The 19406-nt window shown below is 35.2% G+C and overlaps 1 pseudogene; it reads right to left on the reverse strand.

The window, feature by feature from the left end:
• Positions 1-7994: 7994 nt before the first annotated feature.
• LOC114226460 (ATP synthase peripheral stalk subunit d, mitochondrial pseudogene) lies at positions 7995-8513 on the reverse strand (annotated as a pseudogene).
• Positions 8514-19406: the final 10893 nt, after the last annotated feature.

The following is a 19406-nucleotide window of genomic DNA, read 5'->3' on the forward strand; positions in this document are numbered from 1 at the left end:
CTTTTACTTTTTGGATCAGATTTTTTTTCTTTCTTTTTCTCTTTTTTCTTTTCTTTTTCAAGCTTTTTTCAACAAACTAAAGTACACCTAGATAAAGATCCAAAGATTCCCCAGTGCAAGCAAGGAGGAACTCTGCAGAGGACAGACCAGTGGGGAAGAGCAGCCAAAACGAAACAGCAAAGTGCACACAGCATAAACCAGAAACACTTCCTGAAGTGCCAGGCCCTGGACAGTGTATGATCTTTTTTTAATACAACACTACTCTAAGATGCTGGAAAAATAAAAGCTTTCATAACACACAAAAGATAGAAACTTAGCCAAAATGACAAGATGGAGGAATTCTACCTGAAAGAAAGATCAGAAAGATATCACAGGGAGGATCTTTCTCAAAGCAGATATAAGCAATATATCTGAACAAGGATTTAGATCAACAGTTATAAAATTACTAGCTGTACTTGAAGAAAGTATAGAAGATAGAAGAGAAATGTGCACTGCAGACATAAAAGACCTAAACACTAGTCAGGCTGAAATAAAAAGTGCTATAACTGAGATGCAAACAGACTGGATGTAATCACTATAAGGAAAGAAGAATCAGAGGGGAGGATAGGTGATACAGAAGACAAATTTATGGCAAATAATGAAGCGGAAAAGAAAAGGGAAAGAAAACAATTATATCACAAAGGTAGACTTAGGGAATTCAGTGATTCCATAAAGGGAAATACTATCCATATCATAGGAGTCCTAGAAGAAGAAGAGTGGGAAAGAGGGGCAGAAGGCTTATTTGAACAAATTATAGCTGACAATTTCCTTAATCTGAGGAAGAAAACAGCATTTAAATAAAAGGGGCACAAAGAACTCCCCTCAAAATCAACAAAAACATTGGTCAACACCATGAAATATCATAGTGAAACTTGCAAAATACAAAGATAAAGAGAAAATTCTGAAAGGAGCTCGGAAGAAAAAGTCTTTAACCTACAAAGGTAGATACATAAGGCTGACAGCACACTGGCCCACAGAAATCTGGCAGGACAGAAAGAAGTGGCATGATATATTCGATATGCTAAATGGGAAAAATATGCAGTCAAGAATACTTTATCTAGCAAAGCTGTCATTCAGAATAGAAAGAGAGTTAGAGTTTCCAAGAAAAACAGAAACTAAAGGAGTTCCTGAACACTAATCCAGCCCTGCAAGAAATATGAAAAGCAGGCCCTTTGAGCAGAAAGAGAGCCAAGAATAATGAAGACCAGAAAGGAGCAGAGAAAATCTCCAGGAACAGTGACTTTACAGGTAATAAAATGGCACTAAATTCGTATCTTTCAAGAATTACTCTGAATGTAAATGAACTAAAAGCTCCAATCAAAAGACATAAGGTACAAAAATGAATTTAAAAAAAAAACAAGAATGATTGATATGTTGCTGACAAAAGACTCACTTTAGACCCAAACACACCTCCAGATTGCAATTGAGGGGGTGGAAAACAATTTATCATGCAAAAGGACATCAAAAGAAGTCTGGAGTAGCCAGCCATCCTTAAATCAAATAAACTAGATTTTAAACCAGACTATAATAAGAGATGAAGAATGACACTATATCATAATAAAAGCGGCTGTGCCACAAGAAGGTCTAACAATTGTAAATATTTATGCCCACAACTAGGGAGCACCCAAATATATACATCGATTAATAACAAATTTAAATAAACTCATGGGTAATAATAGAATAATAGCAGGGGACTTTATGATTCCACTCATAGCAATGGACAGATCATCTAAGCAGATCAACAAGGAAAAAGGGGCTTTGAATGACACACTAGACTAATGGATTTAACAGTTATATTCAGAACATTTCATCCAAAACAGCAGAATACACATTCTTTTTGACTGAACATTGAACATTCTCCAGAATACATCACATACTGGGTCACAAATCAGGACTCAACTGGTATAAAAGGATTAAGATCATACCATGCCTATTTTCAGACCATGATAATATGAAATTTGAAATCAACCACAAGAAAAAAATTCAGGAAGACCACAAATACATGGAAGTGAAAGGACATCTTACTAAAAATGAATGGGTCAAACAGGAAATTAAAGAAGAATTTAAAAAAATACATGGAAGAAAATGAAAACACAATAGTTCAAAACTTACAAGATGCAGCAAAACAGTCCTAAGGGAAGTATATAGCAATACAGGTCTTCCTCAAGAAGCAAGAAAAGTCTCAAATAACCTAACCTTACATCTAAAGGAGCTGGACAAAGAACAGCAAATAAAGCCTAAATCCAGCAGGAGAAGAGAAATAATAAAGATCAGAACAAAAATCATAATATAGAAATTTAAAAAAATACTAGAACAGATCAAAGAAACTAGGCGCTGTTTTTTTTTTAAAGAATTAACAAGATTGAGAAATGCCCATCCAGACTTAACAAAAAGAAAAGGGAAAGGATCCAAATAAATACAATCATGAATGAAAGAGGAGAGATAACAACAAACACCACAGAAACACAAACAGTTCTAAGAGAATATTATGAATAATTATACACCAACAAATTAAGCAATCTGAAAGAAATGGATGCATTCCTAGAAACATAAAAACTACCAAAATTGAAACAGGAAGAAACAGAACAGAAAACCTGAGCAGACCCAAAACTAGCAAAGAAATTGAATCAATAATCAAAAATCTCCCAACAAACAAGAATCCAAGGCCAGATGGCCTCCCAGCAGAATTCTACCAAACATTTAAAGAAGAACTAATACCTATTCTTCTGAAGCTGTTTCAAAAAATAGAAATGGAAGGAAAACTTCCAAACTCATTCTATGAGGCCAAAATTATCTTGATCCCAAAACTAGACAAAGACCACACTAATGAGGAAAATTACAGACCAATATTCCTGATGAACATGGATGCAAAAATTCTCACCAAGGTACTGACAATTAGGATCCAATAGTACATTACAAGCTTTATTCACCACGACCAAGTGGGATTTATTCCTGGGTTGCAGGAGTGGTTCAACAAACACAAATCCAACAATATGATATACCACATTAATAAAAGAAATAAGAACCATATGTGATATGATCCTCTCAAGAATGCAGAAAAAGCATTTGACAAAATACAGCTTCCTTTCTGGATAAAAACCTCTACAAAGTAGGAATAGAGTGAACATACCTCAATATTGTAAGGGCTATATATGAAAGACCCACAGCGAATATCATCCTCAATGAGGAAAAACAGATCTTTCCCTCTATGGTCAGGAACGTAACAAAGATGTCCACTCTCACCACTGTTGTTCAACATAGTACTGGAAATCCTAGCTGCAGCAATCAGACAACAAAAAGAAATAAAAGGCATCCATGTGAGCAAAGAAGTCAAACTTTCACTCTTTGCAGATGACACGACACTCTATGTAGAAAACCTGAAAAAATCCACCAAAAAATTGTTAGAACTGATACAAGAATTTGTAATGTTGTGTTGAATTACTATATTGTACACCTAAAACTAATATAAAACTGTATGTTAACGAACTGTAATTAAAATATAAACATAAAAAATTTTAAAAAAGGAAATAGAATGTACTTTCCAGGGGTGGGACAAGAGGGGAATGCAAAGTTATTGTTTAAGGAGTATAGAGTTTCAGTTTCACAAGATGGAAAGAGCTAAGAAAGAGGATGTTGGTGGTAGTTGCACAGCGTTATGAGTGTATTTAATATCACTCATCTGTACACGTAGAGATGGTTAAGATGATAATTTTCATGTTATGTGTATTGTACCACAATTAACAAATTGAAAAAAAACACACAACATAACTATTAGCAAAAATTTAAGTGTACAATACAGTATTGTTAATTCTAAGCACAACTGTATAATTGTATAATAGATCTCTGGAAATTTTTCATCTTACATAACTGAAACCCATTGAACAGCGTCTCCCCACTTCCCCCTCCACCCAGACAATTCTATTTTCTGCTCTGATGAATTTGACTACTTTAGATACCTATATAAGTGGAATCATGTAGCATTTGTCCTTTTGTGACTGGCTTATTTCACGTAGGGTAATATCCTCAAAGTTATCCATGTTGTAGCATATGACAGGATTTCTGCCTTATTTATGATTAATATTCTATTGTATGTATAACACATCGTCTTTATCCATTTATGTGTCAATAAACATTTAGGTTATTTCCACCTCTTGTTTCTTGTTAATAAAACTACAATAAACACAAGAGTGCAGATATCTCTTTAAAATCCTAACTTAGATACTTTTGTACAAATAACCAGATTGCTGCATTATATAGTAATTCTACTTTTATTTTGGGAGGAATCTCCATGTTGTTCTCTATAGCAGATGCATCATTTTACATTACAACCAGGAATGCACAGGCTTCCAATTTCTCCATATCCTCACCAACACTTGTTATTTTCTGTTTTCTGTTTTTGTTTTTTAAATAATAGCCATCCTGACAGATGTAAGGTGATACCTCCTTGTGGTTTTCATTTGCACTTCCCTTTTAATGATGTTCAACATCTTTTTTACATATCTGTGTTCCATTTATATATCTTCTTTGTAAAAAATGTGTATTTAAGCCTTTTAGCTATATTTTAATGGGGTTGTTATTTCTTTTCTATTAAGTTTAGGAGTTCCATATGTATTTTAGATATTAATCCCTTTTCAGATATATGATTTAGAAATATTCTTTCACATGTGATAAGTTGCCTTTGCACTTTTTAGATTGTTTTCAATGTTGTGGAGATAGATTTTTTTGTTTTAAGTTGACCCACATATATTTTTGCTTTTGTTCCCTGTGCTTTTGGTGTCATATGCAAAAAATCATTGACAAGATCAATGTTTTTATGGGTCCAAGATTTGTGTCCTCCCAAAATTCACATGTTGGTACTCTAAACCCCAGTGTGATGGTATTTGAAAGTTTTTCCTTTGAGACATAACTAAGTTTAGATTAGGTCATAAAAGTAGGACTCTAATGATGGGATTAGTGCCCTTATAAGAAGAGGAAAAGAGAGATATCAGATCTCCCTCTCTCTCTCCCCTTCCTGCCCCACTCCTTTGTCTCTCTTGTCTCTCCACACACAGGCACTGAGAATAGCTATGTGAACACACAGTAAAAAGGCAGCCATCTGTAAGCCAGGAAGAACTGAGTCTCCCAGCACCTTGGTTTTGGAGTTCCCGGCCTCCAAAACTGTGAAAAATATATTTGTTTAAGCCACTAGCCTATGGTATTTTATTATAGCACAAATAAAAACCTAGAATTGGTTATGGAACTGTGTAATGGGTAGAAGCTGGAAGAATTTGGGAATTGTATACTAGAAAAAAACAAGATAGCTATTTACAGAATGCTGAAGGAAATTCTAGGGTGGGTTTAGAAAGAAAAGAGTAGAATTGGTTAGAAAGCCTACATCTTCCTAGAGAAAAATTATATAATCTTAAACAGAATATTAGTAGAAGTATGGATGGTAAGGCTACTCAGATAATGTCTCAGGACAAAATAAGAAACAATAAAGAAAAAGCAATACTTGCTATAAATTATCAAGGAAATTGGCCAAATTGTGTTCATGTTCTAGTATGTCTAGAAGGTAAAACGTATGAGCAATAAAATTGCTTATTTAGCTGAAGAGATTTATATGCAAAGTGTTGAAAAAAACAGCAAAGTTCCTCCTGACTGTCATAGTAAAATGACATAAGGGGAGTTAATTGAAGAAGAAAATGTTCAGCAAAAAATAACCAGAAGTAAAGATGTGGTAAATTCTAAATCTGCCCCTATTGCAAAAAATGAGGAAGGTATTTGGAAGAGAACACCAATATTTTGGTTAACCATTTGACAAATTAGTGTGGCTGTGAACCCCAGATATAATAAGTCACATCAATAGAAACAAGGAATAGAGATGGGATTATACCAGAAAAGATACTGGTATCAGTTTGAAGTAAAGGTGACAGAGATAATGAATGTAATTAGGAAAGTTGTCAAACTTCTTAGATCCTAAAAGACCAGACCAAAGACCTATTAGACTATAAATGTGCTATTCAAGATAAGGGAAAAATGACCCCAGTGGCAATTCAGAAATCATCAGGGATCCTTCCTCAGTCTCAAAGTGTGTATTGTGTGTGCGTGCATGCACAATTACCTTGGTTTCAACAGGGCAGGTGGTATCTTCCAAAAACCTCAGAATGTAGAACCACCTGGCAGACACAATGGGTGTGGGATGCCCAGAAAAACCTGGTGGGCTGCAAAAACCTCCCAGAAAAAAAAAAACAAAACAAACATGGGGGAAAGGCACAGTCTCCAACCTAGTGTGTCCAGAAGGCTTAGACAACACCCTCAGGGGTCTGGAAGGCAGAACATCAAAACAAAGAGAATAATTATACATGAGCCTGAAGATCTCATGAAATTTGGCTTGCTAAACTTTAGACTTTTTTGTGACCCCTTTCTTTCCTCCTTTTTTCCCTTTTTGGAAGAAGAATGTCTATCTTATGCCCATCCCACCATTGTATTTTGGAAGCACATTACTTAATGTGGTTTCACAGGTACACAGATTGAGGGGAATTTTTTCCTCAGGATGAATGTTATCTCCAATCTCACCAATACCTGATTTAGATGATATTTCAATGACAAGGAAAAAAGCAGTGAGGGAAACAAGCCATAAGTGACTCTTAACAATAGAGAATAAACTGAGGGTTGATGGAGGGAGATGGGGAGGGGATGGACTAGATGGGTGATTGGTATTAAAGAGGGCACTTGTGATGAGCACTGGGTATTGTATGTAAGTGATGAATCACTGAATTCTACTCCAGAAACCAATACTGCAATGTATGTTAACTAACAAAATTTAAGTAAAAAATGATTTAGATTTGGTACTAGAACAAATTAGGACTTTGGGTGTTGTTGGGTTGAAATGACTATACTCTGCATATAAGAAGAACATGAATTTTGAATTTTAGGTGGCCAAGAGCAGAATGTTATGGGCTGAATATTGTGGCCCCCAAATTCATATGTGGAAGCCCTAACCTCAATGTGATGATAGTTACATAGAGATGGGACCTTTGGGAGGTAATTAGTTTTCAATCAGGTCATAAGATTGGAAAATCTCATGATTGGATTAGTGCCCCTAAATACAGAACACAGAGAAAGAGCTCTTTCTTTCTCCACATGCATGCATGGAGGAAAGGCCAAATGATCATACAGCTAGAAGGCAGCTGTCTACACATCAGGAAGCAAGACTTTGCTAGATACTAAATCTGTTCATCCCTTGATCTTAAACTTCCCAGCCTCTGGAACTATAAAAAAAAAATATATATATATATACACTGTTTAAGCAACCCACTTTATGGTATTTGGTTAGAGTAGCATGAACTAAGATTAATTTCATAAAACATTTCCCTGTTTTCTTCTAAGAGTTATACAGTTTCAAGTTTTATGTTTAAGTCTTTAATCTGTTTTGACTTGACTTTGTGTATAGTGTAAGATAAGGGTCCAATTTCATTCTTTTGCATGTAGCTATCCAGTTTTTCTAACATAAGTTGTTGAAGACAAAGTCCTTTCTCTATTGTATATTCTGACACCCTTGTAGAATATCAGTTGAATCTTTATGTATGAGTGTATTTCTGGGCTCTCTATTATGTTCCATAGGTCTGCATATCTATCTTTAACCCCGTATCTAAAAACCGGTGTATGAGGCCTTGAGGATCGCTGTTTCTTAACATTGTTGTCCTTTATGATTTCATACACATTTTAGGATTTTTTTCTATTTCTGTAAAAAAAATGCCATTGAAATTTTGAAACAGATTGAATTGAATCTTTATATCACTTTTAGTATGGACATATTAAGAATATTAAGTCTTCCAATCTGTAAACATAAGGTGTATTTCCATTTATTTATGTCTTCATTCTTTTCATCAACGTTTTGTAGTTTTTTTAAACATATTATTTTTAATGTCCAGCATTTATAATATGAGGGCCAGAGCTTTCTCCCCAACTCAAGTTTATAAATTCTTGATTGGCTTGTGAGGCCAATAGGGATACTTCTTCTTGTCTAATTTGGTTTCTGGGAAGACTTCATTCAGGTCCTCAGTGGTCATCTGATCAAATGGAATTATGTTCCTCATCTTCTCCAGCTCTTTTTCATATTCCTCAATCCTGGCCTTTGAAAGAGACAAAAACTCAGCACAAATTTTCACATCTTCTTCTTCTTCAGCATCCACCTGAACAGTATATTTATCCTCTGGCACAGGAACCTTCAGGGCATTAAACTTCTCAAAGTCATCTACCAAACCAGCCTTTGCCACATTGACCTTGTAGTAAGACCAGTTGATAGCAGGTGGTTTCTCAGGGAGAGTAGACAACCTGGAGGTAAGTGTCTCATTCCAGGATTTCAGGGAGTTAGCAATGGCTTTCTGGTTTCGGCGTATGATCTCCCTAAAAGCTACCCAGTCAGTGGTTTTTAGAGCAAATTTTTGCCCAGCCATCTTGAGATCCTTCACCAACCCCGGTGGCCCAGAGTCCACAGCAGCAAGGAATGGCAACATTTTGTAGTTTTTAATACAAGTCTTTCACCTCCTTGGTTAAGTTTTTCTTTTCCCTAAATCCTTATTCTTCTTCTTAAGGACTAATTTTTGTAGAGCAGTTTTCAGTTCAGAGAAAAATTGAAGGGGAGGCACAGAAATTTCCCATATAGCCCTTGCCCCCAATCATGCAGTCTCCCCCATCATCAACATCACTCAACAGAAAGCTACATTTTACCAAGAATGAACATACATTAAAACATCATAATTATGACATAGCATAATTGTGACACAAAACAATCACTTAGTTTTCACTTAGTTCACTCTTGGTGTGATAGATTTTATGGGTTTGGACAAATGTATAATGGCATTATCCATCATTATAATATTATACAGAGTATTTTCACTGACCTAAATATTCTCTGTGCTTTTCCCATTCATCTCCTTCCCCTCACCAGCAACCATTGATCTTTTTATTTTCTCCTTAGCCTGTTAGCCATCTGTATGTCTTTTTTGGAAAAAATGTCTATTCAGATCCCTGACCATTTCTAAATTAAATTTTTGTTATTGAGTTGTATGAGTTCTTTATATATTTTGTATATCAAAAACTTATTGGATAAATAATTTGAAACTATCTTCTCCATCTCAGTGGGCTGCCTTTCATTTTGTTGATGGTTTCCTTCACTATGCAGAAGATTTTTAATTTGATGTGGTCTCATTTGCTTACTTTCATCTCATCTGGTCCTTTGTATTTTCCTTGCATCAGTTGTAACTTTCTTTCACTTGTAATTTTTTTTCTCATCAAACTTTTGTTTTAATGAGTCTCAAAATTCTGTGACAGATTTTTGGTCAAGTTGTTTCCATTAAAAAGTACTGATTTTAAAAACTAATAACTTAAAACTGCCACACAGACACAAAAAAACAAATGGTCCACAAAACATTCTCTTTTCCTTCTGAAGATTTTACGATGCATTGTTATCATTAACCAGTCTTTTACTATTAAACTTAAATGGTCAATTGGCACAAAGAGTTCTGAGACCATTCTTCCACCACTGATTAAGATTGGGGTGGCAGATATTGGGGATGATATTCATTTAGCCTTCTGACCTTTCTGGCAGACTTGGTGACATTGCCACTTGTAATTTTATTTGAGTCTTTTCTCTTTTTTTTTAAGTACAGCTACAGTTTTTCAGCTTTATCTTTTCAAAAAATCAGCTCTTATTTTCCTTTATCTTTTCTATTATCTTTTTGGTCTCTATTTCATTTATTTCCACTTGCTTTGATCTTTATTATTTTCTTCATTCTACTAACTTTGGTTTATTTGGTCTTTGTTGTTCTATTTCTACTTCCTTTAGGTGTATTTAAATTGTCTATTGAGATATCTCTTGTTTTTTGAGAAAGGCCTATGTTGCTATGAACTTCTTTCTTAGAACAGCTTTTGCTGTATTCCATAAATTTTGGTATGTCACATTTCTGTTTTAATTTTTCTGTAGGTATTTTTAATTTCTCCTTTGATTTCCTCTATGACCAAAAATTATTCAGTAACATATTGTTTAATCTCCATATGTTTGTAAATTTTCAAGAATTATTCTTGATTTCTAGTTACATACCATTTTGTTTGGAAAACATGCTTGATATGATTTCAATGTTCTTAAAATTTTGAGACTTGCCTAACATGTAATCTGTCCTGGAGAATGTTCTATGTGCACTCAGAATTTTCCGTATATATCTATTACATCTATATGGTGTAATGTGTCATTTAGGGCTACTGTTTTCTTATTAATTTTCAGTCTGGGTGATCTATCCATTAATGTGTGTGGGGTATGAAAATTGCCTTCAATTATTGTATTACTTTCAATTTCTTCCCTTAGGTCTGTTAATAATTGTTTTGTAAGTCTTGATGCTCTGATGTTGGGTGCATACATATCTATAAAATGTTACATATTTTTGATTGACTGACCACTTTATTGTTATGTATTGTGGCTTTGTCTTTTATTACAATGTTTTAAATTCTATTTTGCCTAACATGAATATATCTACACCAGCTTTCTTTTCATCTCCATTTGCATGTAATATATTTTTCCATCTCTTCATTTTCAGTCTGTGTGTGTCCTTATTTCCAAAGTGATTCTCTTGTAGGCAATATATAAATGCATCTTTTAAGAAAATCCATTCAGCCATACTATCTTCTAATTTGAGAATTTAGTCCACTATATTTAAAGTAATTATTGCTAAGTATGTACTAATTGCCACTTTGTTAATGGTTTTCCAGCTGGTTTTATAGTTCTTCTCTCTTCCTTTCTTCTTTTTCTCCCTTGCTTTGTGGTTTGATGACTTTCTAATTAGTGTTATGTTTAGATTCTGCTCACATTTTGTTCTGTGTATTTACTATACATTTTTGCTCTATGGTTGCCATGAAGTTGACATATATATCCTATGTATATAACAGTCTGTCAAGTTGATAACTTAAATTTGAACACATTCAAAAACTCTTATTACCCCCTCCCCACATTTTGTGTTTTTGATATCACTTTCTACATCTTTTTATTTCATATGTCCCTTAACTAATTATTGTAGTTTTAGTTAATTTTACTACTTCTGTTTTTTAACCTTTTTACTAGCTTAAAAATTGATGAATCCAGTACATTTAATGTATATTTACCTTTTCCAGGAGATTTTTACTTTTCTATGGTTTCTTATTTCTTTTTCACCTTAAAAAGTTCCTTTAATATTTACTATTATTATTATTATTATTTTTAGAGAGACAGAGTGCGTGTGCAAGTGGGGGAGGGTGCAGAGGGGTAGGAGACAGAGAATCTTAGGCTCCACATCCAGTGCATAGCCCAGTGTGGGCCTGACGTGGGGCTTAATATCATGACCCTGAAATCATGACCTGAGTTGAAATCGAGTCAGATGAGTAACCAATTGAGCCGCCCAGGCACCCCAAGTTCTTTTAATATTTCTTATAAGGTATGATTTAGTAGTAATGAACGCCTTTAGCTTTTGTTTGTGTGGAAAACTCTTTACCTCTCTTTCAAGTCTGAATAAAAACCTTGCCAAGTACAGTATTCTTGGTTGTAAGTTTTTTTCCTTTTAGCACTTTGAATATGTCATGCCACTTTCTTCTGGCTTGCAAAGGTTCTGTTGATAAATCTGATAGCCTTATGAGGTTTCTTTTGTGTGTAACAATTTGTTTTTGCAATTATTTCTTCAACTAGATTGTCTGCCCCTTTGTCACTCTCTTCTTTGGGGAACCCTACAATGTGAATGTTATTCTACTTGGGGTTGTCCCATAAGCCCCTTAAGCTATCTTCATTTTTTAAATTTGTTTTTTCTTTTTGGTTCCCAGGCTGGCTGAGTTCCAGTGCATACCTTCCAGTTCACTGATCCATTCTGCTTTATCCAGTCTGATGTTGAACCCCTCTGATGTATTTTTCAATTTAGTTATTGTATTCTTTAGCTCTGTGACTTACTTTTGACACTTCCTTAGGTTTTCCTTCTCTTTGTTGAAGTGCTCATTGTGTTTATCCATTCTGAGTTTGGTGAGCATCTTTATGACCATTACTTTGAGTTCTTTATCAGGTAGATTTTAATCTTCATATCATTAAGATATTTTCTGAGGTTTTATCTTATTCTTTCATTTGAAACTTATCTCTCCATTTCCTCATTTTGTTTGACTCTCTGTGTCTCTTTCTATGTATAACATGAAAGAGTTACTTCTCTTACCTTAAAGGAATGCCCTTGTTTAAGTGATGAACCTCATCATTTAACCTCCCCCTAGTTCTTGGTTATCTCTTGGACCTTTTTGATTGTTCAAACTGCCTAATTCATTGTTGATATGCCCCTGTTGTTGAGAGAGTGTCAAGACCTGTCAGTGATCTGAGGAAAGAGTTTACCACCTAATTTCAGGCTGATTGGAAGCCAGATCCTAATGCTACAACTTCTAAAGAATACAAACATATGCAGTCCTGTGGAACCACCACCTCCTGGCCTCCTAACCAGATCTGAAGGTATCTCTAAGTGACACTTACAAAAAATGGGACTCCAATTAAATGTATAGTTTTCTTTCTGAGAAGTCTTGTTGAGCTGTAGTGAGGTCAAGGGGTTACACAAGGATAGTGTATCCTTGATTATGTTCACTGCGATTGCCTATGTAATGCCTAGATGTGAGAGAAACCAAAAGCCTGGCCCTCAGGCTGAAGTGTCAGGCTAAGTATGCAGACCTTTTTCAAAGGAAGACTAGGGTTCTGTATTAGTCTGCTGTCTGTGCAGTACCCTTGTGGGGGTGGCCTGCCAAAAATTATTTTTCTGATTGTTGCAAGTCTGTGGCGCTCTGAAATTGCAGGACTCTTGACCACCAGGGTCTGATGAATGAATGAGGGGTGTCCTCTGTGTGAACTGTGCATATATTTTGTCTTTAACAAGGCAGCTGGAAATTGTTTGGGGGTGGGGCAGGTTCACTGGCTTTAAAATGGCAATGTGAAAATGTCTTGATGGAATATGCCTGTGGGCTTCAGCAATGCAGAAAAATGCCTTGTCTATGTGTATACACTGGCTTTAGGCTGAGAGGAATAGAATGCTGTATGCACTCATGCTTGATAGCCCCAGCAGGGGCAGAGGAGAGTTGTAACCTCCCACACTCACAGACTTTAATTAGGGTGTGGGAGAACTCCATGACCATACATGTTCACCTACTTCAGCCAGGGAGTGAAAGAACACAAACTGGCCATGATTTCTGGCCTCAGCAAAGGCTCAACCACTCTCCCCCACTGTCCCAGCAATGCAGTAGGAGGGTGCTGTGTCCAAGCTCATTTCCTTATGCTTGCAGGTTGTGTGGGGAGTGCAACAATGGCATCCAACAGTTCCTCCATCTCTGGGGAGCATCACAACTGTTCTCCAAACTTCCAGCTGATGCCCCAAGATCAGCAAATGAATCTCCTACACATAGAGCATAGACATGTTTCAAACTGCTATTTTTTCCCACTGGGTCTCAGCATGAGCAAGATAACATGAAAGCCCTACAAGGGGGAGATTAAGTTTCCTGTAGCACTTTGGAACTCTTGAATGTCAGCCTCATTGGTTATCTAAGTTAGATGTTCTGGGGGCTCATCTTTTTGGAGTAGATCCTAGGGGCCACAGTGTCTAAGATGGGCACCAACTGCTCACTCTTCTGGGAAAAGTACCTGTTTGGTGAGTTCCTATTTGTCATCACACCAAGGATTATTTTTCTTTTTTTGCGAGACTGTGTCTGTGCTTTTCCCACCCATTTCAATATTGTCTTTTTATCCTTTGTTGTGAACAGTTCCTGTACTTTCTAGATCTTTTTCAGAGGGAAATGATCCACATGTAACTGCAGATTTGATGTATCTGTTGGAAGAGGTGAGTTTAGGATCTTCCTACAGTACCACCATTTTGTTCCCCCTCCCTATGGCTTGGCTTCTAATTCTCTTGAAACTGTATTTTGCAAAGTAGAAATTTTCAGTTTTAATGAATTCAAGCGTATCAATTTTGTGTGTGTGTGCGCGTGTGAATCATGTCTTTGGTGTTGCATCTAAAAAGTCATCACCATGTGCAAGGTAATTAGGTTTTATCCTGTATTGTCTTCTAGAATTTCTATGGCTTTGTGTCTTACATTTAAGTTGATAATACATTTGAAGTTAACTTTTTGTGAAGGGTGTAAGGTCTGTTTCTAGATTCATTTTCTTTCTTTCTTTTTTTTTTCCTGTTTTGCATTTGGGTGCCCAGTTGTTCCAGAACCATTTGTTGAAGATCTTGTCTTTGCTCAATTGTATTGACTTCACTTGTTTGTGAAGATCAATTGACCATATTCATAGTTGTCTATTTCTGGGTTCTCTATTCTGTTTCATTGATCTTTGTCTATGCTTTCACAATACACCATTTTGATTACTGTAACTTTATAGTATGTCTTGAAGTCACATACCATCCGTCCTCCAACTTTGTTCTTTATTCAGTATTGTGTGGTTCTTCTGCATCTTTTGCCTCTCTGTATAAACTTTAGAATCAGTTTGTTATTATTTTAAAAATAACTTACCGGGATTTTATTTGAGATTCTATTATATCTATACATCAATTTGGGATGAACTAACATCTTGAACACAGTCATTCTTCTTATCCATGAACAAGGAATATCTCTCCCTTTACTTAATTCTTTGATTTCATTAATCAGAGTTTTGTAGTTTTCCTCACACAGATCTTGCACCTATTTTGTTACATTTATACCAAAGTATTTTCTTTTGGGGAGTGCTAATGTAAATGGTATTGTGTCTTTACTTCAAATCCCAATTGTTCATCATTGGTATATAAAAAAGCAATACACTTATGTATATTAACTTTATATCTTGCAAACTTGTTGTAATTGCTTATTAGTTCCTAGAGCTTTTTTTTTTTTTGTTCATTCCTTTGGTTTTTCTATAGAGATGTTCATTACATCTGTGAACAAAAACAATTTTTCTTCCCAATCAGCATCCCATTTATTTTTTGGTTGTTGCCTTATTACATTAACAGTAACTTCCTATGTGATGTTGAAAGGGAGTGGTGAGAGGGGATATCCTTACCTTGAACATGATCTTAGTGAGAAAGCTTCAAGATTCTCACCATTACATATGATGCAAGTGGTAGGTTTTTATAGATAGTCTTATCAAGTTGAGAAAGTTTCCCTCTAATTCTAGCTTATGGAAGGTTTTTATTATGAATGGGTGTTGGATTTTCATATGATTTTCTTTTTCAGTTTGTTGAGGTGATAGTTTACACTACTTGATTTTTGTTTTTATTATTTTTTATTATGTTCAATTAGCCAACATATAATACATCTTTAGTTTTTGATGTAGTGTTCAATGATTCATTAGTAGCATATAACACCCAGTGCTCAACACCACATGTGCCCTCCTTAATAGCCATCACCCGGTTACCCCATCCCCCCACCCACCTCCCTTCTATAACTCTCAGTTTGGTTTCTGGAGTCCAGAGTCTCTCATAGTTTGTCTCCGTCTCTGGTTTCTTCCCATTCAGTTTTCCCTCCCTTCCCCTATGGACCTCTGCACTATTCCTTATATTCCACATATGACAGACCATATGATAATTGTCTTTCTCTGCTTGACTTATTTCACTTAACATAATACCCTCTAGTTCCATCCATATCGATGCAAATGGTAGGTATTCATCCTTTCTGATGGCTGAATAATATTCCATTGTGTATATGAACCACATCTTCTTTATCCATTCATCTGTTGAAGGACATCTTGGTTCTTTCCATAGTTTGGCTATTCTGGACATTGCTGCTATGAACATCAGAGTGTAGGTGCCTCTTCTTTTCACTACATCCATATCTTTGGGGTAAATGCCTAGTAGTGCAATTGCTGGGTTGTAGGGTAGCTCTATTTTTAACGTCTTGAGGAAACTCCATACTGTTTTCCAGAGTGGGTGTACCAGCTTGCATTCCCATCAACAGTGTAATAGGGTTCCCCTTTCTCCACATACTCACCAACACTTGGTGTAAGGTGTTATCTCATTGTGGTTTTGATTAGTATTTCCCTGATGGCTAGTGATGTTGAACATTTTTTCATATGTCTGTTAGCCATTTGTATGTTTCCTTTGGAGAAATGTCTGTTCATGTCTTCTGCCCATTTTTTTTTACTTGATTATTTGTTTTTTGGATGTTGAGTTTGGTAAGTTCTTTATAGATCTTGGATACCAACCCTTTATCTGTAATGTAATTTGCAAATATCTTGATTTTAAATGTTGAACCATCCTTGCATTACAGAGATAAATTCCATTTACTTATAGTGAAAAATTGTTTTAATGTACAATCCAACATTCAACTTGCTAATATATTGTTGATGATTTTTGCATCTATATTCATGAGATACTGGTTTGTAATTTTTTGTTCTGGTAACTTCTTTGTCTTATTTCATTATTAGGGTAATGCTGGCCTCAAAATGAGTTAGGAAGTAATCTTTCTGTTTCTATCCTCTGAAAGACAGACTGCAGAGAATTGCTATAATTTCTTCCTTAAATGTTTGGTAGTCTTTTATTATTTTTGATGCTATTGTAAATGAGATTACTTCTTAAATTTGTTTTTGGATTCTTTGTTGTTATTGTATATAAATGCAACCAGTATTTGTATGTTGATTTTGTATCCTGCAATGTTACTTTGTTTGTTTATTAATTCTAACTCTCTCTCTCTCCCCCTCTGTGTGTGTGTGTGTGTGTGTGTGTGTGTGTGTGTGTGTGTGTGTGTGTGTAAAATCTTCAGGGTTTTCTATATATAAGACCAGACCATCTGAAAACAGAGATCATTTTACTTCTTTTCTATTGTAGACATTTCTTTTGTTTGTTTTTGTTTCTTTGATTTTTTTGTCTGGTTGCTCTTGCTAAAACATTGAATATCATGTTGAATGAAAGTCTTCCTGATCATAGAGAAAATTTTTTAGTCTTCACTATTGAGTATGATGTTGGCCATGGGCGTTTCATCTATGGAATTTATAATTTTGAAATAGTTTCTTCTATTCCTAGATTTATTGAGTTTTTTTTAAGATTTCTTTATTTATTTTAGGGAGGTGGGGAGGGGCGGGCGGGGAGAGAGAGAGAGAATCTCAAGCAGACTTCCTGCTGAGCATGGAGCCCAATGCAGGACTTGATTACACAACCCTGAGATCATGACCTGAGCACAAACTACAATGAGACACCACCTCACAGCTGTAAGAATGGCTAAAAACCAAAACACAAGAAACAAGTGTTGGTATGCATGTGGAGAAAATGGAACCGTCTTGCACTATTGGTGGGAATGCAAAATGGTGCAGCCACTGTGGAAAACAGCATGTAGGTTCCTCAAGAAGTTAAGAACTACCCTATGATACAGTAATCATACTAATGGTTATTTACCCTAGAAATACAAAACACTAATTCAGAGGGATACATTCACACCTATATGTATAGTAGCTTTATTTAAAATAGCCAAATTATGGAAGCAGCCTGTGTGTCCATCAATAGATAAATGGAGAAAGAAGTGATCTATCATCTATCTATCTATCATGATCTATCTATCTATCATCTATCATCTATCCATTCAAAAGGAATAAAATCTTGCCATTTACAATGACATGGATCAAGCTAGAGTATAATCCTATTTGAAATAAGTCAGTCGGAGTCAGACAACTTATGCAACTGAGCCACTCAGGTGACCCAATTGTTGAGTATTTTTATCATAAAAGAATGTTAAATTTTGTCAAATAATACTTCTGCAGATATTCACATTATCATGCAATTTATTTTATTTTATTTTATTTTATTTTATTTTATTTTATTTTATTTTATTAATTCCAGCATACTTAACATACAGTGTTATATTCTTTTCAGGTATACAACATAGGGATTCAATAATTCCATACATCACCCAGTGCTTGTCACAAAAAAATGCCTTCCTTAATTTCCATCAAATATTTCACCCATTCCCTCACCCACCCCTCTCAGGTAACCATCAGTTTGTTCTAAATAGATAAGAGTATGTTTCTTGGCTTGTCTCTGTCTTTTTTGCATTTCCTCATTTCTTTTGTTTCTTACATTCTATATATGAGTGAAATCATATGGTATTTGTCTGACTCCGAATGACTTATTTCAAATAGGATTATACTCTCTAGCTTGATCCACGTCATTGTAAATGGCAAGATTTCATTCCTTTTGAATGGATAGATGATAGATGATGGATAGATAGATGATAGACACATAGATGACAGATCACTTCTTTCTCCATTTATCTATTGATGGACACACAGGCTGCTTCCATAATTTGGCTATTTTAAATAATGCTACTATACATATAGGTGTGAATGTAACCCTCTGAATTAGTGTTTTGTATTTCTAGGGTAAATAACCATTAGTATGATTACTGTATCATAGGGTAGTTCTTAACTTCTTGAGGAACCTATACTCTGTTTTCCACAGTGGCTGCACCATTTTGCATTCCCACCAATAGTGCAAGACGGTTCCATTTTCTCCACATGCATATCAACACTTGTTTCTTGTGTTTTGGTTTTTAGCCATTCTTACAGCTGTGAGGTGGTATCTCATTGTAGTTTTCATTTGCAATTCCCTGATGATGAGTGATATTGAGCATCTTTTCATGTGTCTGTTGGCCATCTGTATGTCTCCTTTCATGAAATATCTGTTCATTTCTTCTACTCATTTTTAATTGGATTTTTTGGGTGATATTGAGTTATATAAGTTCTTTAAATATTTTGGATACTAACCCTTTACCAGATGTCTCATCTGCAAATATCTTCTCCCATTTAGTAGGTTGCCTTTTATTTTTGTTGATTGTTTCCTTTGCTGTAAAGAAGCATTTTATTTTGATATAGTCCAAATAGTTTCCTTTTGCTTTTATTTCCCTTGCTTCAGGAGCCATATCTAGAAAAATGTTGCTACAGTCAATGTCAGAGATATTTCTGCCTGTGTTCTCCTCTAGGATTTTGATGGATTCCTATCTCACATTTAGATCTTTAATCAATTATGAGTTTATTTTTGTTTGGAGTGTAAGAAAGTGATCCAGTTTCATTCTTTGGCATGTAGCTGACTAGTTTTCCTGACACCATTTTTGAAGAGATTGTCTTTTTCCCATAGGATATTATTTCCTGCTTTGCCAAAGACTAACCATATAATTGGGTATTTCTCTGGTTTCTATTCTGTTTTGTTGATCTAATGTGTCTGTTTTTGTGCCAGTACCATACTGTTTTGATTACTAAGGCTTTGTCATATAGCTTGAAGTCTGGAATTGTGATACTTCCAGCTTTGTTTTTCTTTTTCAAAGTTACTTTGGCAGTTCAGGTATTTGTGGTTCCATACAAGTTTTAGGATTGTTTGTTCTTGCTCTGTGAAAAA

Source organism: Eumetopias jubatus, unplaced genomic scaffold (assembly GCF_037043125.1).
Source record: "Eumetopias jubatus isolate StellerSeaLion01/CBP00866 unplaced genomic scaffold, mEumJub1_p1.0 scaffold_11, whole genome shotgun sequence".
Classification (NCBI taxonomy): domain Eukaryota; kingdom Metazoa; phylum Chordata; class Mammalia; order Carnivora; family Otariidae; genus Eumetopias; species Eumetopias jubatus.